General features: G+C 33.8%; 1 long non-coding RNA gene across 1 annotated transcript in view; it reads right to left on the reverse strand.

The window, feature by feature from the left end:
- The window catches only part of LOC106787435, a 136,761-nt gene that overhangs the window by 19,131 nt on the left and 97,722 nt on the right, over window positions 1-19,908 (reverse strand). Inside the window, exon 2 of the long non-coding RNA XR_001381783.1 lies at window positions 1,806-1,903. This is a non-coding gene — a long non-coding RNA (uncharacterized LOC106787435). The remainder of the gene's footprint in view (window positions 1-1,805; window positions 1,904-19,908) is intronic.

Here is a 19,908-nt window from a genome sequence, read left to right on the forward strand (position 1 = left end):
ATTCAAAGTCGTTAGACATAACTCCCAGAAGGCATCAGTCATCGTGATAAAAATCATCTTGCAAAAGGGACAACCAAGACGACGACGACGACAACTCAAAGTCTTAGAATTATTTTCACTTCTATAAAATAATAATAATAATAACGTTACCATATTGCGATATGTTGAATATAAAAAAGGAGAAATAAGAGAACAATAAAAAATAAAAAAATAAAAAAAAAAAAGATGCGAAACCTTATATAGTCGACGCGTGCGCTGGAAAAAGGGTCTTGGGACGTTTGTCCTTCGTACCTCACTTCGACCCTTGAAGGTGAAGAGCTCGATACTAGGAGAGGAGAGACCGATGCTTCTTTAAGGAGAGGAAAAATATTCATGCCCGTGGGGACGTATCTAGTGCGAAGAAACGAGAATCTCGCTTTATGTGCATCTTTCCTCCCAACTTCCTCCCAGCTTTCACCCTTTACCTCCTTCTCTTCCTTCATCTTCTTCTTCTTCTTCTTATTCTTCTTCTCGGTTCTCACAATTCCGTTTTACTTTCTATCTTCTTCTTTCAACAACCCCTTTAGCGATTTTCCTTTTTATCGTTCTAATCTCTCTTCCTTTCTTTCTCTTTCATTTTATTTTTTCTTAGATACATATACATACACACACACACACATCCACCAAAGGCTCTTGTTTCTTCATGCAAGAAGAGACGAAGAAGATGACGTCCCTGCTTTGACAGCTTTGCATAAATTACAAAAGGCTTGACAGAAACTACTCGAATTCTTCTTCTTCTTCTTCTTCTTCTTAGCTTGCTGAATAAGAATAAAAGAGAGAAATAGAAAAAGATAGCTGAAGTAATAAGAAAGAAGGAAGTTACGAATGATACGGTGATAGTTTCTCGTGAAAATAGTGAAGGAAAACGAGAAGGAAAAAGCAGAAGAAAGTGAGAGAAGACGTTATAAAAACGTAGAAAGAAAAAAACAAGAAAGAAAGAAAGAGAGAGAGAGAGAGAGAGAGAGAGTATGTGTGTGTGTGAATAGAAAAGGATGAAATGAAGAGAAAGAGTGAGGTCGGAATGAAGGAAGAACAAAAGGAAGCGAATTCGTAAAAAGATTTATCTTATTTGGTGCGCGTAACACCGATGAGAAACTAACTCTATTTTCTCGATAACTTTGTTACTTTCCTTTACGTGCAAAGCGCCTTTGTTTTCTATGAAAGTGTGCGCATTGTCAATAAACGAGAGTCGTCTTTTATTCGTATACACAGAAAAAGAGATAGAGAGAAAGAGAGAGAGAGAAAAGGGGAGAAAAATATCAAGGAAAAAAAAAAAATATCCTACGTCATTTCGCGATACTTTCGCGCTTATTTATCGTAGGTTTTCCTTTGAATCGGGGAAAATCCTATCGAAGGAATTTCAATATTAAATCAAAGGAAAGATCGATATTGTATGTATTTGCATATATATGCATATGTATTTATATTTTTATTTTTATTTTTATTTTTTTTATTTTTATTTTTATTTCTTATATAAATTTGTAATAAATATTACATTTACGTGATATAGACTCGAGAGAGAGAGAGAGAAAGAGAGAGATACGACGTGCTCGTCCTTGTAACATTTTACGTAATATTTTGTCAAAAGGTAGCATCCGTTGGGAATCGAAAACGTTTTTCTAAAGATTTCGATTTGACGTTTGGTATGTAGCACGTGGGGTAAAAGAAGTAGAAGAAGAAGAAGAAGAAGAAGAAGAAGAAGAAGAACTAGGGTGGCTATAATTTTGACCAACAGTCGAAGGAATTCGATCTAGGATATTATTTACCTTTGTCGAGCGACCTGGCCAGGAGAATTGTCGGCAGGATCAAGAAGACCATGTACCACGATAGCCGGTCCCGCATTCTTGCGAGGTTCCGAGTTCTCCTGGGAAAGGAAACATTGAATTTTCATTATTATCTTAAAATTCAGTCTCTATACTTTTTCTTCCTCTTTCTCTATTTTTATCTTTTTTATTTTCTTTTTTAATACAAAGAGAGAGAGAAAGAGAAAGAAAGGAAAACAGAATGATTTTGTAGTTGTGATAAATATAACAGATACATAAATGATTCATAAATATATATATATGTAGGATTGGGTTTAGTGTAGAGGTATTAATTAACTTACACCAAGGTCAATTATACTTAAAATAATATATTTAATATGGGATATTATAACTATGCTTCACAAAAGTTCTTAAGTAATGTGATACATTCCATCTAACAACTGTTTGTACAACTGATAACCGTTATCACACTCGCTCTCAATCAATTGCCTATATCAACTCTTTGTAACCACTTATTCCAACAATAACTCTTTATAACCATTGACCCATAACAACCGATTATCCCCCAATTTATACATTAGTCCTCCACCATGCACCCACTTCCTTTTTCGCATCTTCCAGAACATTCCCGATTGCCCGATCTTCTTCTTCCTTCCGGTTCGGGGATGTCCCAGAAGCCTTGGTGCGATAAACTCACACACGATACCCTATTCTCGGTCATTTCCTATTCCTACATATATATATGATTCATAAATAAGTATTACGATAAAGTGATGAATTTATTACAATACAAACGGCGCTTGTAAAATAATGAAACTATTATGTTTATCTGCGTATTTCTCGTTTCCTGCTATTTTTTACGACTCTTAATTCGATGAATTGTTTTGATATAGAAAATATTAAAAGAAAAGTATATACACGTATGATACGCGTAAAGAGAGATACATTCGTGTATATATATTAAATATATAATATATCTATGTATAGATCGCGAATCGTTTCGTTTCAGGCGATACTTTTAACGAGTTGGAATCGTTTCGCGAATGTTATAATGCATCTTGAATTTCTTTCGTTTAATAAACGTTCGATCTCGCTGTGCTCGCGACCAACAAAGCGTATGAAAAATTACGCTTGAGGGAAAAATGTTTTTTGACAAATATAAAAAAAAAAACAAAAAAAAAAAAAAAACAAAAAAAAGAAAACAAAGAATAACAAAAAAATAGGGAGGAAGGATATAATTTACGTGACATTTTCGCGACAAGCGGGACTTTTCAAAATGTAAAACAATTCAAAATGCTCGAATATCGTGTGTGAGTGAGAGAGAGAGAGAGAAAGAGGAATCGCATAAATCGTAACGCCAGACCCGTTTCGTGTCGGGAGATATTTCCTTGACGATCGAAACTCGCGGATATCACCGAACTTTCCGTCACAATGTTTGTTACATTAAGGAGCTCTCTCTCTCTCTCTCTCTCTCTCTCTCTGGGGTTAAATATTCTTCCGGAAAAACAAAAGAACTTTTATACGAATTCATGTCACAACGTTTTATCATGTTCTCTTTTTAAGTATCAGCGTATTGTTCGTGTATTTACATAGAGCGTGCTATTTTCATTTTTTATATTTTTCCACATAAAATAATTTTTGATTTTAAATAATATTGATTTGAAATAAAAATGCATTGATACGGCTATCGATGTGTAATTTAAAATCAATATTAATGTAATTTCATATTCTACCACTTTCATCCTAGCTATCCCCCTACTTCAAAATTTTGAAAAGCCCTTCCTGTCGCGTTGTGATATATCATTTTAAAGGTATTAAAAATTTGCGTATAACAATATTAAAAATATTGAATATCGTATATATTAACATGTTATTAATACGCGCATACTGAATGTTTTAGTAATGAATTTTGAAAAATTTGGAAATTATTCATTTTGTTAGGAATAAAAAATGACGAACATTCTCTTTCGTGTAAATGAATTGAGATTATCAATGAACAAATAGTATATAATTTTCTTTTGTTTTAACGAATATTAAAATGCATTTTAATATTTAATTAATTACTGCTTTATTAAAAGAATAATCAGTACACGTTTTATTTCTATTATTTTCATTTCTCCTTTATTGCGAGTTATTTTACTCACGTAAAGAGAACGGAAGAGTCAAATCAGGCATTGCTGTATGCACACCAGCGAATCGATGAATTCGTAACGATTAATTCGAGTCCAGTGATACAATATTTGTGATCGTTGTACAGTTGCGTAAAGCGTAATTATTTGTCAAACAACGTGTGCTGAATAATCACGTGTAGAGGGTTGGAAGGAGAGGGAGGAAGAAGGAAGGGGGATGTTAGAGGGATCTTTAAAGGCGTAACAGAAATGTTACGTTAGTTGTTTTTTAAATATCTGTTGCATACAACGCGTTAATTCAGTCTTTAAACGTTTCTGTTGTTAATTACGACATTTAGTTTTAAAAATTTCTCAACGGGGTGCGTAATTAAAATCAAGCATTGACGAGTATATACATTAAACGCATGGAAAATTCTCTTGTTATATATGTTACGAAGAAAATAAAAGCAAAACGAGGAAATATTACATTTTTATTCTATACAATAATTACGATTCATTGTTGAAAATGGTAATTGTTATTGAAAATTTTCATAATTATCACAAAAAATAATCAAATTATAAACAAGAAAGAATAAAAGTAAAAATAAAAAATACGTTTCATTATTAATATAAAATAAATATACCAGCACATGATATTTTCATTACTTTTTTTTTTCCAGAAATTTGGAGTTTTCATAGCAGATAGTAATAATTTTTTTTAATTTACAAGACGAGAGTATACAGGTCAATCGTACCGTAATGAAGTTTTCAATTGACGTGTATACACGTCGAACATAATTAACCGATTAACGGGGTTATGTATTAACGCGAAGAGAAATGTACAATTATTATAGGCGAAAAGTAACAAACGATAAATTGAACCTTCTTCTTTTTTCTTTATATTTCTCTTTATATAAATATTATATTTTTATTTTTTTTTTTTGTTTACATTGAAAAAGTAATGGCACAATCATAGTTTCTTTCACAAATGATCAATAAGATACCATTCTCTGTTATATTGTTCAGTTCATTATTAAAAGAATTTCGTTCTTTTATCGATACTCGAAAGAAACGAAGGAACAAACGAAGTTAAAGTACGAAAGCATCTCTAGTGAACCGATCCAATCGTAAAAATTAACGATTTTTCACATGAAAAAATGCAATGACGAACAAGTAGGAATGATTGTGGTCCGTGAAACGTTCCCTTGAGTGAAATCTTGTTTAATGGAATAATAGATCACTGGTCGGAGCTTAATGCAATGTCAATATTAGAGAATTGAAACAATCAACGGGACCGTCGACCGACCGCGCGTACACGAGGTGTGATTTTCATCGAATCTTTGTGTTCATTTCATTGCTGCGACGTTGAAACAACTCTTGGTTCGTTTGAATATTTTCCAAGGATTTTTTTTTTTCTTTCCTCTTTTTTTTTTTTTTTTGGAATGATTTATCAACTTTTCTATCATTCAGAAATTATTATATTTCAATAATTTTATTTTTTAAGGCAGTGTTAATTCACTTATTCGTTATAAGCTTCTCTATCTTAACAGTTATTCTTCCTCAAACTTTTTATCGTAGGTCGATTTTCCGTGTGAGAAAACACGCCNGTGTGATTTTCATCGAATCTTTGTGTTCATTTCATTGCTGCGACGTTGAAACAACTCTTGGTTCGTTTGAATATTTTCCAAGGATTTTTTTTTTTTTTTCCTCTTTTTTTTTTTTTTTTTTTGGAATGATTACCTAAATTATTTTTATTTTACTTCTTATACAAAAAAAGAGAAAGAGTTAGTATCTTCTCCATTTAAATTCTTCCTCGTTATAAGCTTCTCTATCTTAACAGTTATTCTTCCTCAAACTTTTTATCGTAGGTCGATTTTCCGTGTGAGAAAACACGCCACTCGAACTTTTTTCCGTATTATTATTTTCTCTCTCTCTCTCTCTCTCTCTCTCTCTCTTTATTTCTTTCTTTCTTTCTTTCTTTTTACCCATTGACAACGTTCGAAGAAAGAAATAAATCGTTGCTATATAAGCACGTCTGTTATTTTCTCACGGTGAAATATTTTTTACTTATAGTCGGCAAGTGGTACGTACCGTTTATCTAACGATTTTCAATCACTGTTTGGCAAACATTTGCATTTTACTTCTTTTATATTCTTGCCCTTTTCGCTAATGGAAGGCATTTGCAAATTTCGTTAGAAGAAATACCTTTGATACTTTCATCGTGCTAGTTTCAAACGTCATTTGTATTCTCGACGCTGTAGAGAAAAGGAAAACAAAAAATTAAAATTGAACGAGAAAGAAAAATGATGAACGTAAATGACGGAGAAAAATTGATTAATGATTTAATTTTTTTAACTTTGTCAATCAACAATTCTTATCGAGTTTCGCGGACAAATTTCAACGAACGTATGCGAACTCAAATTATCGCGGTTCATTTCATTTAAAATTTCTTATAATATAATTATTTTTCCTAGACGAGAAAAGAGATACCTTTTTTTTTTTTTTTTTTTAGATGAAAATTAAATCTATTTATTAAGAGTTCGCTCGTAACAGTAGGGACAGTAAGCGTGTCTATGTGTATTAATACATATACAACTACTACTACGTCATCGTTTGTCATGATTTCTTAGGGAGCGCGTCAAAAGTATAAAAAAAAAACCTGAACGAGGATGAGAATGATTAAGGTATGGTTGTCGGAGTTGAAAACTCGGACATTTTTCAATGTGCGCGCGCTTACACCACTCTCTTTTCTCTTTCTTTTTCTCTCTCTTCCTCTCTTTCTCTATTGCTGCTCGAGGTTGGCCGATATTCGAGCGTGCACTTTAAGAGTTTTTAATCAGCAAACTCGCCTATCTCTCTCTTTCTCTCTCTCTCTTTTTCCCTTTCTCCCTTTCTCTTTCCTTCTCTTCGGGAGAGTTTTTAATCGGTCCTTAAAAGTGGGTTTCTACTTAAGCGAACGAGTTCGAATATCAAGAGTACGGAAGCAGGATAAGAGCATCGGCTCTTTTTTGAATCCTTCTTTTTTCACTTTCTCTCTTTTTTTTTGTTTTTTTTTTTGCGTTTTTCGTTCCTTTTTCTTTTTTTGTGTTTTTTTTTTTTACTTTCCTTTTTACTTCGTTCTCTATCAAAAAAAAAAAAAGAATCGAACAATTAGAGTAATTCAATTAGTTGTTTCTCTCGTCTCTCGTCCAAAAATAAAATAATTAATAAATAGGTATCGTAGGGAATTTGGACATTCAAAATAACTAGAACTTCGTTTTGATTAAATTGGACGTTTCGTTCCTTTATTGAGACTTCTTCAGTAACTTAATCTCTAAAGTTTAGCGTTTTTTTTTTATTTAAGCAGACATACATTTTTTGTAATATTCAAAACACTATACATCTAAACTTCGTTATCTCTTGATCCGTTATATGATTCCCTACGATACCTATTTATTAATTAGAGTAATATTGCGACGATGGGATATAATAATAACCATAGAACAAATTTACACGCGCGTTGTTTACGATCTAATAACGATATTTTTCCCACGTTATATTTAAAAGGATAATATTAAAGGATAAAATAAAAAAAGAGTGATTTATCTTATTCGAATGTTTATCGAACGAACAATTGAACAATTGTTAACAAGTATGGTATGTTAAAGGGGTATGCGAAAGAAATCATTTGTTGTGGTGTATAATAATAATCGTCATAATGATCGTTATCATTGTCATCAAATCCTTCACTACTTCATATATATCGTTCTCTTATGTGTTCTTTTACTTGAAACTCGTATTGCAACTAGCGTGAGACTCGTGTATCTACATGCAAGTACGGCCGCGAGCGATAGCGCGCGTTAATTCACGAGACGACGAACCACGAAGGAGGATGGGACGAAACGAGATATTAAGCGCCATAATTGTGCCTTACGTGGGAGGATATAGCAGAGACGTGGATGAGAGAGATAGAGATAGACAGAGATAGGAAGAGAGGGTGTATCTAGGTTCGAGGATCGACGAGATGCTACAATGTCTCTGTGAGCTCGACAAGAAGCGACATGAGAGAGAGAGAGAGAGAGAGAGAGAGAGAGAGAAAGAGAAACGAGCAAGAAGGGTATACACCCTCTCGTGTATCCGCTCGCGCGAAGGATGTAGGGTGGATGCTCTAACGAAGAGATGGGAAAGAGGAACAGAAGTAATCTTATCCCGACTTTAATTCCAGCTCAGAATTGCCTCTAATTACCCTAATTCCGGAAAGCGTACGCGTCGAAGGAGCGGCTGGTTTTCATGAATTCAGGTGATCTTCGAGAGGGCTTCAAGATGATGATGATGATGATGATGATAAAGAAGAAGAAGAAGAAGAGAAAGAATCCGACTAAAGGGTGGTTGAGGATAAAAGGACGGATGCGAAATGTAACTTCAGGTTCAGATGGATAAAATAATGTTAAGGGAAAGAAGAAAGAGCCAATGAGACGATGACCGGAGTCAAATGGGAAAAGTAAAGAAAGAAGAGAAGAAAGAGGGGTTAAGCAGAGAAAGAAAATACGGAAGGAAATAGTGTTGAGGAAGGAATAATGCTCGAGGCAACTTGGAATGATTTTTCGACTAGCTCGCGGCATCGAATTTGATTTCGGAAGAAACGGTCCGGTAATCGTGACCATCGGGGTAAGGATGGATGGAAAGTGGAAGATGGGAGGGGGAGGGGAGAAGGGATTCAATAAAGACGAACAAACTTTTCTCGTCTAATGTAAGATGCCTTTACCCGAGGCTGTTTACTCGTTGGTAATCCTGATGATTCGACGATTCCTAATTATCACGAATGAACGACGATAATAAAATCGGCCGATGATGATATTTCCTCGTCAATTCGAATACGAAAATTATTTTTTTTCGTTTTCTTTTTCTTTAATATTTTGATTAGTTCAACATAATATATAGATAGATAGATATTTTGTAGTTTTGAATAATTAATGCGATAATTTTATTCAAAATAGTATATTAAATTCTAGTCGCGTATTCATTTTGTCGAGGATCAATAGATTTATGAAATTTTCATTCTACGAGACGGAGTAGTATTAAAACGATTTTGATAGTCACGCGTATTATCGGAGGTGTCTTTGATCGGCGTAGAAAACGGGATGAAAGTAATTATGTGAGAGGATAGAATTTTTTGATGGAGGAACGACGATCTTCCGATCGAAGGTATGTATTTTCTATTACGCTTTAGTGGAGCACTGAGAGTGATCGAGAGACTGTGAGATAAAGAGAGGAAGAGAAATAAGGAGGAACGAGAAGGATTGCAAAGAGGAAAAATTGAGAGTGCGATAGTGCGAGAGAGAAAGAGAGAGAGTGAATAAATGAATGAGTGAGTGAGTGATAGAAAGAAAAAGAAAGTAAAAGAGAGACGGGAAGGAATTATTTTTCTCCTTCTCTCCGTCTGTCCCGAGGGATCGTTATTCCTCAATTTCGACGAAGCACTCACCCCCCTTTTTTTCCTACCACCCAACCCCATCTCTCCCAACTACTACCCGTTCCTCTTCCCCCCCTCTCTCCTTCTATATTCTACGCCCCTTTGTGTTCGATCCGAGCCGTTCTCAATTTTGCGGACGAATCGGTCTTGTACGCAATGACGGGGTCGCGATCTGAAAAATTATTCTCGATTACGATAATGAGAGGAGGAGGCAGGCGAGGTGCAAAAAAAATTTATCGAAGAAAGAAGAGATATATAGATAGATAAAGAGAATTGTCGTTGACTCGAATCCGTAGAAATCTAGCGGAAGGTTTCGTCGTCTATAGGAACGAGTCATCCCTTCTCACCCTCGTTCCTTCATCCAAACTTTTTTTTTTTTTTTTTTTTTCTTTCAATCTTTCGTCCTTCCTGGCCTGGATTGTACCCTTCCGTCGTTACGTCCGCCCGTTCCACTGTTCCTCCTCACTACTACTCGTTCTCCATTTATTTAATTAATTCTACGCTATTCTATTCTCTTCCTTAAGTCACATGGAGAAGAATAGCTCGTTGTAGTACACACAACCAGGAGTTAGACACGAAAGACTATTAAGGGGTGAATGTAAACAAAAAGGGAGTAAAAGACCGGAAGAATATATATTCTTTTTCTTTTTCTTTTTCTTTTTCTTTTTCTATTTCTTTTCTTTTCTTTTCTTTTATATCGATTCTATTCCTATTTGATTTATTTGATTGCTTTGACTTATTTGCTTTCGTGATTTAATCATGATATTTTTGTGTGTTAATCGAATAAATCGGGGGAATTAATTACGAGTACAAACGATTCACGTGCTTGCCTTATCGGCAAAGTAAAGTAACGCCTAGCGAAAGAAGAGGAATAGGTAAGTGGTTCAGGGAAAAAAAGAAATAAAAAAAAAGAAAGAAAAAAAGAAATAAAAGGTAAAAAAGAAGGTGGAAAGGATTCGCGTTTTCTGTGCTTTTTTTCTTTTCTTTCTTTTTTTTTTTTTTTTTTTTTTATCGAAGTAGTTACAATAGTTAATTGGAGCGTGCTCGGGTTCGCTTGTTTCGTAGAAAACGTATCACTTTTTGACGGCGAGAGACGATTTTAGTTTTATAATTGCATTAACACACTTCGACGATTCGTTTCTAGTGGAAATTGGGCATGCACGCAAATATTAAAGATAAATAGATACTTTTTTTTTCTTTTTTTTTTTTTTTTTAAATTCGAATACATGCGCGTCATTTCTTTACACGGTCATTGGTGCATCGATGGATTTCTCGCTATTTCAATTAAAGTTGCAAGTGAATTCCAATCAGTTTATAGATGTCCTTTACGTATGTACATTTACAATAATGAATAAGATATCAATTTAATTGAGAGTTTAATAAATAATAATAAATATCATACTTAACACGCGTATATATGATTTTTGAAAAGAATTAAGATTATGATTTACACAATATATCATAATATTACCTTAGTACGAGAAAAAATTTGATAGAAGCATTATTTTTGTATACTGATCAGTAACATCTCGCAAGCTCGTCGTCTATTATAGTATATATTTCAAAATTTATAATATTGAAAATCAGTTGTATTTTGAAGACTCGCAAATGTGATAAGAAAATAAAATATTACGAAATAAACATTATTTATAGATATGTATCGACTCTAGATTTCTTATCATAATATTCCTGTAAATGTTTTATCTATTGGAATATCAATCAATTGAAGATCGTTTCGAATATGTACGACGTCTTATCCAACGTATCTCGTATCTTTCACGATCGTCGATTACGTGATACGAGGATATTATGGAAACACCCAACGGCTTTGCAAGATGTTCGCATACGCGGCACGTATTTACATGTTGAATTTACATGAACGTGTCGAATACCTTTGCTCCGTTCGGACAAAGGCAAACATTCCAAAACACGTGTATCCGATAGCGCGGTACGATAATAACGTATCGAATACCACGGACGAAGTTAAATGCAGGGCATGCGAAAATGGAATTTATGATCCTTCCTACGCTCTGAGTTTATCAACTAGGCGTCTGAAGTGTTGTTCATGTAAAGAGCACCAAGTGTTTACGTGCACGTGTAAATTAGTTTAGATATGTATATATGTAAATATGAATATATACGAATGCGTGTACATTAAGATGCAATCATGGTGGCGACTACGGCTTGTATCTACATATTTCATTGTTTTTATTTATCTTCTTAATAATAATCTAACAATTAAGAATATGAATTTATAATGTTGTAAGAGCATAATTTATTTTATTTTCTTTTCTTTTCTCTTTTCCCTTTCTCTTTTTTTCTTTTTTTTTTTTTTCATATAACGGAATATAAAAAGCATTATGTTCTAAGTTTACTGATATTAATCTTGATTAACTAATTGAACTAATAATAATAATAATGATAATGTATATAATCTTTGTTAATCCTACTAAAGGCTATTATTGCACTCCGCTATTCATCTATACGTACGTGTATGCATTCAGGAAAAGGATTAACGTGTACAGGTGCACATAAATCGTTCCACCGGATGTAACGGGTTTCGATTTTCGAGAAGCCGTAACGAGCGATCATTCACGATGATCCCGAAGCGTTCGAAACAAGTGACGCATTATTCGATACTATATGAGTTGTTCGAAACAAGCGAGTAATTGTGCTCTTTTTTTCCTACTGTTCACCACGAACGAACGATTTACGGATACGATACACTTGCTGACTCGCTCTTACGCTTATTGTTAGTCTCTTTTTGTGAGGAATAGTTGTGTAGTGGTAGCAATAGTAGTCGTCATCGTGTCCTAACGATCACTAGTTTTAAACTTTGAAACTAGTAAAAAAAAAAGACCGTCACGATTTGTCGACTCTCACTGACACCAAAATCGTTTTATTTTCTGAACTATCGTTAGGACTCTCACGATTTTTCGACCTGTTAGGACCTCTCTTTATCTTTGTCTTTCTTTTTTGTTTGGTTTAACTTCAATTTTATAGGTTTGTCGCTTTATCGACAAAAGAGAGAAAGAACACCGTTTCAGGGAATCGATAGTGAAAAAACGAACATTGAAGTACAACCTCTTTTTAACGAACATCACTCAAATTCATTTGCTTTTTACGAGTATATATAGATGTATGTATGTGGAAAAATTCAGTACGTTGCTTCAGTAGAGTTCGGCCAACGTAATGATAATTCGTAAAATGAATTCAGTAAATTTTTATCCTCTATATTTACTTTGACGTATACTGTTATGTATTGTTTGATTTCGTTCACATAAATTCAGAAATATTTCTATTTCACGAGCCACGATGTCATTCGAGTATTTTCTTTAGATATTTTACTTTATTTTATTCTCTCCAAATCGTTTAGAATTCTCGTTTAGTTCGACCGTTTATAAAAAATGTAAATGGAAACTATACTAATGATTTATTAAAAATTGAGAGAGAGAGAGAGAGAGAGAGAGAGAGAGAGAGAGAAATAGAATAAGAAAAATAATAAAGAGAAAATAACAAGCAATAATAATTACTCAAAATTACGAGCTACGAATGGAATTAAAGTTAATTACAAAACAAAGTAAACTGAGTAGAATTGAGAACAATTTTAAAAGAAAATTAAACAAAGAAACCTAATTAAAAAATAATAGTGTAGAAAGGTGTAGAATGAGAGAGAGAGAGAGAGAGAGAGAGAGAGAGAAAAAAAGAGAAAGAGTTGGGGGTGGGGAGGGGGAGGGGAGGGAAAAGCAATAAATAGCGAGACATAATTTCACATTGCCATCGTTGTCCCGTATAAAATGAGTTCGTTCGATTTTCTTTACTCATTCTCGTTACCGGTTTGCATTTAAAGTGACTCGCATAACAACAGTTATTCCGAAACACCGTTGTATATCATTAATTACGTCGCTGATTAATTATATGTAGAAGGCTGCTGCTCATAAAACATGGCGAATTAGAGAATTTCAACGAAATCAGCCGGGTGTAATCATAAATATCGTGAGTCGATTTAAAACGAGCTACGTGTATAATCGCTAACATTGATATATATATATATATATATATATATATATACAATATAACATTTATATATATATATATAACTGAATTTATAATTTACAAATATGAACGGGTGCAGTCAGCGAAAGGTAGTCATAATGCGTGTGTTAATGCGCGTTGATTCGTCGATAAGCTTGAAATGAATTTCATGATTTGTAGGTTAATTCGTGCGAAAGAGGAAAAGTATTTTGCCTGATAGCGCTTTACTTTTTCTATATTTAAAATATATATATATATATATGCTGAGGAAACCATAGGAAAAATATGACAAAAGGGACGGTGACTATTTTTTCCGATACTCGTAACAAAATCGTGTTCCGATATAAAAAACGAGCTATCTCTATATATACTTTATTTTTCCCTTTCGCATTATTTTGTTCTTTTTCATTCTTAAAAATAACTTTTCGTCATCGGACAACGATGTTCCCAGAACCCAACAAATTTCTCGCGTAGTTTAAATGACCAATCGGCTTTCGGGGAGTCGTCGTTTCCAATTTCGTACGTGGATGCGCGTGTCACCGCAGCGTGTACGTTCCTCGTTGGCATAGAAAGAGAGAGAGAGAGAGAGAGAGAGAGAGAGAGAGAAAATCGGGGAAGAAATCAGGTCAATAAAAATTCACGTGTCTATCTGGAATATCTGACATTAAAATACATGCGATAACCGTTCTTAAAATGGTTACGTAATAATAGTAGTAGTAGTAGTAGTAGTAGTAGTAGTAGTAGTAGTAGTAGTAGTAGTAGTAGTAGTAGTAGTACAATAGAACGAATAAAGTAAATTTGACAGGGACATGAATTCGATTTTTGTTTCGCAATGTATTTTCAAATGACCACTGCCAGCCATGATTAAAACAGATTGTATTCAGATATGTATTCGGGTATATACGGGACGTACACATTTGCGTGAACGTAATACATTGAGTTTGGTAATGAAACGAAATCTTGATAAAGTCATTCGTTAGTCGATCTTGTTGATAATTTTTTGAAGTGAAACTTTTTCGGCGATGGTAACGATTAAGTTTTATGAAACAATATGAAAAGAGAATTAGAGAGAGAATGTGAGAAAAGTTACCAATCGATCGATAGTCGAATAAAATTATAGAAGGTTCTAATATTAATGTGTTGTGTTGTGTATGTGTGTATGTGTATCTATGAGATACATCGATCAATAGTTATTGCGAGATGCGTTTGTTTATGGAAGGATGAATAGTGATGTAATATATCTTAAAAGTATTCGACATTGCTTAAATGACTGCTAATTAATCAAAGGAAATGTTTATTATAGTTTAAAAGTACGGAGTATATGTTCGATGCACTATCCTCTTCGAAATCCACCGTTAGACATTGTTTTCCATAAAAGCTAGTTAAAATTGTTTTATTAATTCTTGTATATAGGAGTTTCAGAAGAATAAAAACTATTTATTACTAATATTATTTTCCTTATATATTGTACACACACGTAGCCTTCGGAAAGTCATATAAATAACAATAAATAGAAGAATTTTAACTGACAAACATAGGGGACAAAGTTTACTGTTGGATTTTGAAGAGGAGGTTACATCGAATTTATTCTCCATGCTACGAGAGAACAATATATACTTCCTTTGATTAATTAACAATCATTTAAGGTATGTAGAACATACTAATTTACTTTATTAATGTTTATGATTGTTTAAATTTGTTTTAACAAACAAAATGTTATCGTTCGGTAATAACTTCGAGTTGAACATTTTCATCTAATAAAATATCAGATCGAAACTGTTTAATATTTGACGTATATTAATAAATAAGTAATTTTTCGAACAAATTTATTTTATATTATCAATACTTTAATGGATATTAAAATGATTCTCTGATAATAAAAAAAAAATATTTAAAGAACAGTAAAAACAGAGGATTACCAAGCAATTATTGGACGTGAAAAAAAATTGGATATTACCCCTGTTATACCAATATGCACGATTTTCGTCAATTATTTTCGCAGCATTTGTTTAATACACTTATTGCAGATAAAGCGTTCGAGTTAAGCCCATTAAATATGTAATTAAGATATACTAACATATTAATTATTTTTAAATGTTCTTCATCCCGAACACACTATATCCTATAATTCCCAAACAAAAATTTATATAAACGTAACGATGTACAATTTTAAAGTACAAACATTCACTGTATACATATATGAATCAATTGATTATTTTCCACATGAAAATACGTGTTTCACTTATATCGCGCGTGGAAGCAACGCACATTTTTCCTTTTATTTTATTTTTTTCTTTTTTCCTATTTTCTATCTTTTAAAAGCTTTCCTTGTCTGTTTTTTTGTTACTCGTTGGAAAGGAACAGGAAAAAAAACACGAAAAAGAGTGAGAGAGAGAGAGAGAGGCAAGCAGATATACGTTAAAAAAGGGGGAAAAAAGGAAGCAGTAGAAAAAAAAAAAAAAAAAAAAGGCATATCATCGATTCAGGTTTGGCGTTGGAGCGTGCGCGAGAGACGCACGCGCGCATTGTTTAAAGCGATATGCGCATCCGAAAGAAGAAAGTAAAGAGTCGAGCTTTTCTCATCTCTGTTTGACTCGCTTTACTCGCGGCGCAAAGCCTGTAACTATCGCAAGCAGCTTGGTGTACTACACGGTGTGTGCAGTCTGAGTCTACATTCGAGAGCGGTGGTGCAAGCCCAAGCTCGAAGGCACAAAAGGTCGTTGCCGGTGGTGTCGCGAACAGAGAAAAAGTCATGCAAGCGTGCTCCCGAGCGGTCATAGAGAGAGACACACATACAATGCAAGCACGTTCACGTACGTGAGACTTGCAACTACGATATACAGAAAAAAAAAAAATGAGAGAGAGAGAGAGAGAGAGAGAGAGAGAGAGAGAGGAGTAGAGCAAAAAGAGGTAACAATAGAGACACGAGAGCACGAAGGTGGAAATACGTTGGAGTGAGAGAAAGGGGGAATGGGGGGGAGTAATAAAAGTCGACTCGGCACACTTTTCCCACCCGACTTCGAAAGTCCCCTCCCCCCCACTCCCTCTTCCGACTCCTCCCTGCCCGGTTTTTCTTCTTCTTCTTCTTCTTCTTCTACTCCAAGATGATCTTTTCCTCTTCGTATAATTTCCACCCTCGGAAGGATGACTATTTTCTCTTCTTTTCTCGCTTCTCTTTCTATTTTTGTTTCTTTCCTTTTTCTATTTTCTTTTTATTCTTTAAGATCACACAGTCGTTCACCATGTTCTCGAGAGCCACACAATTCGTCCATTGAAAACATAAAGCAAAAATGCGTGCGTCTATCCTACATGCTCGATCGTTCTCTTGTGTTTTAATTTTGCTATCTTGGCGTTTAACAAATTTAAAAAAAAACAGAGTTGTTTCTTTATATTTTATTTTGTCTTATTTATCATTGTTTTATTTTGTTCAATATAGAAAATAATTATATGAATAGAAATATTTGTTAAGAAATATTCTTACGTTTTTTTATTTTTGTGTATTTTAATTTGTGTAGCAATTTTTTAAGTTAAAGATAACTGGAACGGTTATGAGATAAATGTATCCACATATTTAAATGGAAATTGCTTAGCGAGGAATACTTCCAAGTTTCTCGTTTAAAAGCTTTCGTTTTGGCATTTCTAGCACATGGATATACCCTCGCGAAATTCTCTGTTGTAATGACGTCATGAGCTGCGAGGTATTCATGGACGAGCATGACCTTTCGACACTCGACCCTCCAACTGTTTCGTTTGTAACGCATTTCTAAATACGATTTGCTCGATTATAATCGCACTGACGGGTTGGCTCTTTCGAACTCTCAATTAAGAATCCTCGGGTAATAATATCAGTTGCGTTCAGGTACTTCTACCTAAAGTAATACTTCCCTAACATTCACTATTTCGTAAATGTAAAATAAAATAATAGATAAAGAGAGAAAGAAAGAAATAGGACAAGTGTGGGTTAACACGCGTTGAAATTTCAATTAACGCTTTATTACGTTTCGTTATAATCATGCGTATAAGTTGGGGAGTTGTATCTAATTGCATTCGGTATTAGTTCTCCTCTTCTTATAATATAATATCTTTCGTTATATTGTGTCTATTTCAATTAATTCTATGCTATACTATTTTAACCCTTTTTCTATCCTATTCTTATCTTTTCTTTTTTTTTTTCAATTCCATGTAATAATTATAATTCGACGAATTATTTTATTCCCTCTGAAGTAAAAAACAATGACACACGTTTCATCCCCCTTAAATGGTATTTAAATTCGTAGAAATAAATGAAATACTTGAGCCGAGTTGACGTTTCGAATTGATATCAATTTTTGTTCTTTTCTTTTAGATATTTTTTTCTTTTTTTTTCTTATATTTATCGAATGCACGCCAGGAAACACAAATACGAGAAAGAAGAAAAGTATCTATTCCTTGATGTGGATAACCGAACGTACTCGTGGATTATTTTTTTCCTTTTTTTTTTCTTCTTCTTTTTTTTTTTCTACACATCGTATATCACGAAGAATTTTTCTTCCTTAAAGCACGAATAATCCTTTGAAGGATTTATTCTCTTCTCCGCGGGCGTAATTCCGTCGCGCGACGCTTTCCCACTAGTCGAGTAAAAAAAAGAAAAAAAAAAAAAAGAGAGAAAAGAGAAAAAAAAAGTATAGGAAAAAGAAAAAAACGAAGAAGCAGACAGTGGTTATACGAGAACATGCGATTGCATCGCGTGATAAACGACGTTCTTCGGGAGTGGAGCTAGAGAAGAGAGAGAGAGAGAGAGAGAGAGAGAGAGAGAGAGAGAGAGAGAGAAAGGGAAAAAAAGGGGGCAGATTCCGTGCGACCGCATCCGAGAATCGAATTCATACGTCCTTCACAGTCTCGCTTTTGAAAAAAAAGTATATAAGAGATTAGAACTGTCAGGGGGAATGCATTACATGAGATAGATATATTTAGAATGACATTTATTGAAAAATCGTTGCCTTATTTTTCTTTGTTTTTGTTTTGCCTTCCCTTTCTCTCTCTCTCTCTAATTTTTAATAACGAACATTGAAAATGTCATAACAATTATTCGAAAATTTTCTAATAAACAAATTGAAATTTCTATTTTTCTCTATAATTTTATTTCTTCGATGAAATATTTTGTTAACGCGTACGCGAAATGTGTATATATGCATGTATGAGTATCATACGTATCGTTACAGATGTTTATTTATTTGGAAAAAGAAACATTTTTTAACGAACATCTTTTCACAATATATTTATTTCAATTTTCATCTACGAAAAGGTTTTCCTCGTGTTTATCGTTTATAATTGTAAAAACATAATATAGAGGAGGATGAAAATGTGAAGATGATAATACATAAAAAAAAAAAAAAAAGTAGAAAAGAATCAAATAATGTCGGACGAGAGATCACTTATTTTTTTGTATTCTGAGTAGTGCTCGTCCACGATATCGCTGGCATGTCTCTATTGGCGGTAAATATTGAATCTTACTGATCATCCTCTACAATTACGACGAGATGATGTGAATTTGCATCCCCTCCACCCTTCTCCTCTCTCTCTCTCTCTGTCTCTCTCTCTCACTCCTCCATTATGTTAATATAGAGCCTCCCTGAATAATTCAGCATTCTAAATGCATGCATTTCGTGACGTTGAGAATAGAACAAAGAACGAAAGATGCGGTTAATTTGCTAATTTTCTTCTTTCCTTTCAGGTGGATGTAATATGGTTGTTTTCTTTTTTTTCCTATTTCTTTTTTTTTTAATCTAAAAAATGAACTTTGATCTTTTACGGATTAGAGATGTGAAATTTATCTTTGAAAATTATTATAATATAACGATGGATCGCGTCGATTATTATTCGTGTAGATATTTTAACATCATTCCTGTAATTATAAGGATAATAATACTATTACATTATTATTAGAAAATAATAGTATGTTAGCAATATGTGATCGATAACGCGAAGGCAGAAATGAGCTAGCTTTCGTCAATATTTTCCTCAGGATGCAAACTATGCAAGTGATACTAACCTTCGTGAAATATCATTTTCCGTTGAGTATTAATGTGTTCAAAGAGAAAGAGAAAGAGAAAGAGAGAGAGTAGAGAACGAGAATATAGTTACATTAACGCATATGCGTGTATCTTATTGATTCATGTTGATATAACGTGAACATACGGAGGCATATTAGTTGTGTGTATGCATAAACGTAAAGCTTTTCCCTCTCACAGTTATACTCATACTAATATCTATCTCTCTTTCTCTTTCTCTTTCTCTCTCTCTCTCTCTCTCTCTCTCTCTAGAGCTGAATATATAGGTCCACAGCACACAATGCATTTGTACGCGAAATTCTGCACCGATTGGTTGGTTACAATAGGTAAGGCCAAGCTAGCCTGGAAATGCACATCGACAAAATACGCGTATAGTTGGTGCATACGTGCCTTAGTATGTTGCTAATGGAAAGCTTTCCGCCGAAGTGGAATCGATAAATTCGGAAATGGATGGGGGAAAG

This window comes from Polistes canadensis, unplaced genomic scaffold (genome assembly GCF_001313835.1).
Source record: "Polistes canadensis isolate GaletaPanama2010 unplaced genomic scaffold, ASM131383v1 scaffold_101, whole genome shotgun sequence".
Taxonomy (NCBI): Eukaryota; Metazoa; Arthropoda; class Insecta; order Hymenoptera; family Vespidae; genus Polistes; species Polistes canadensis.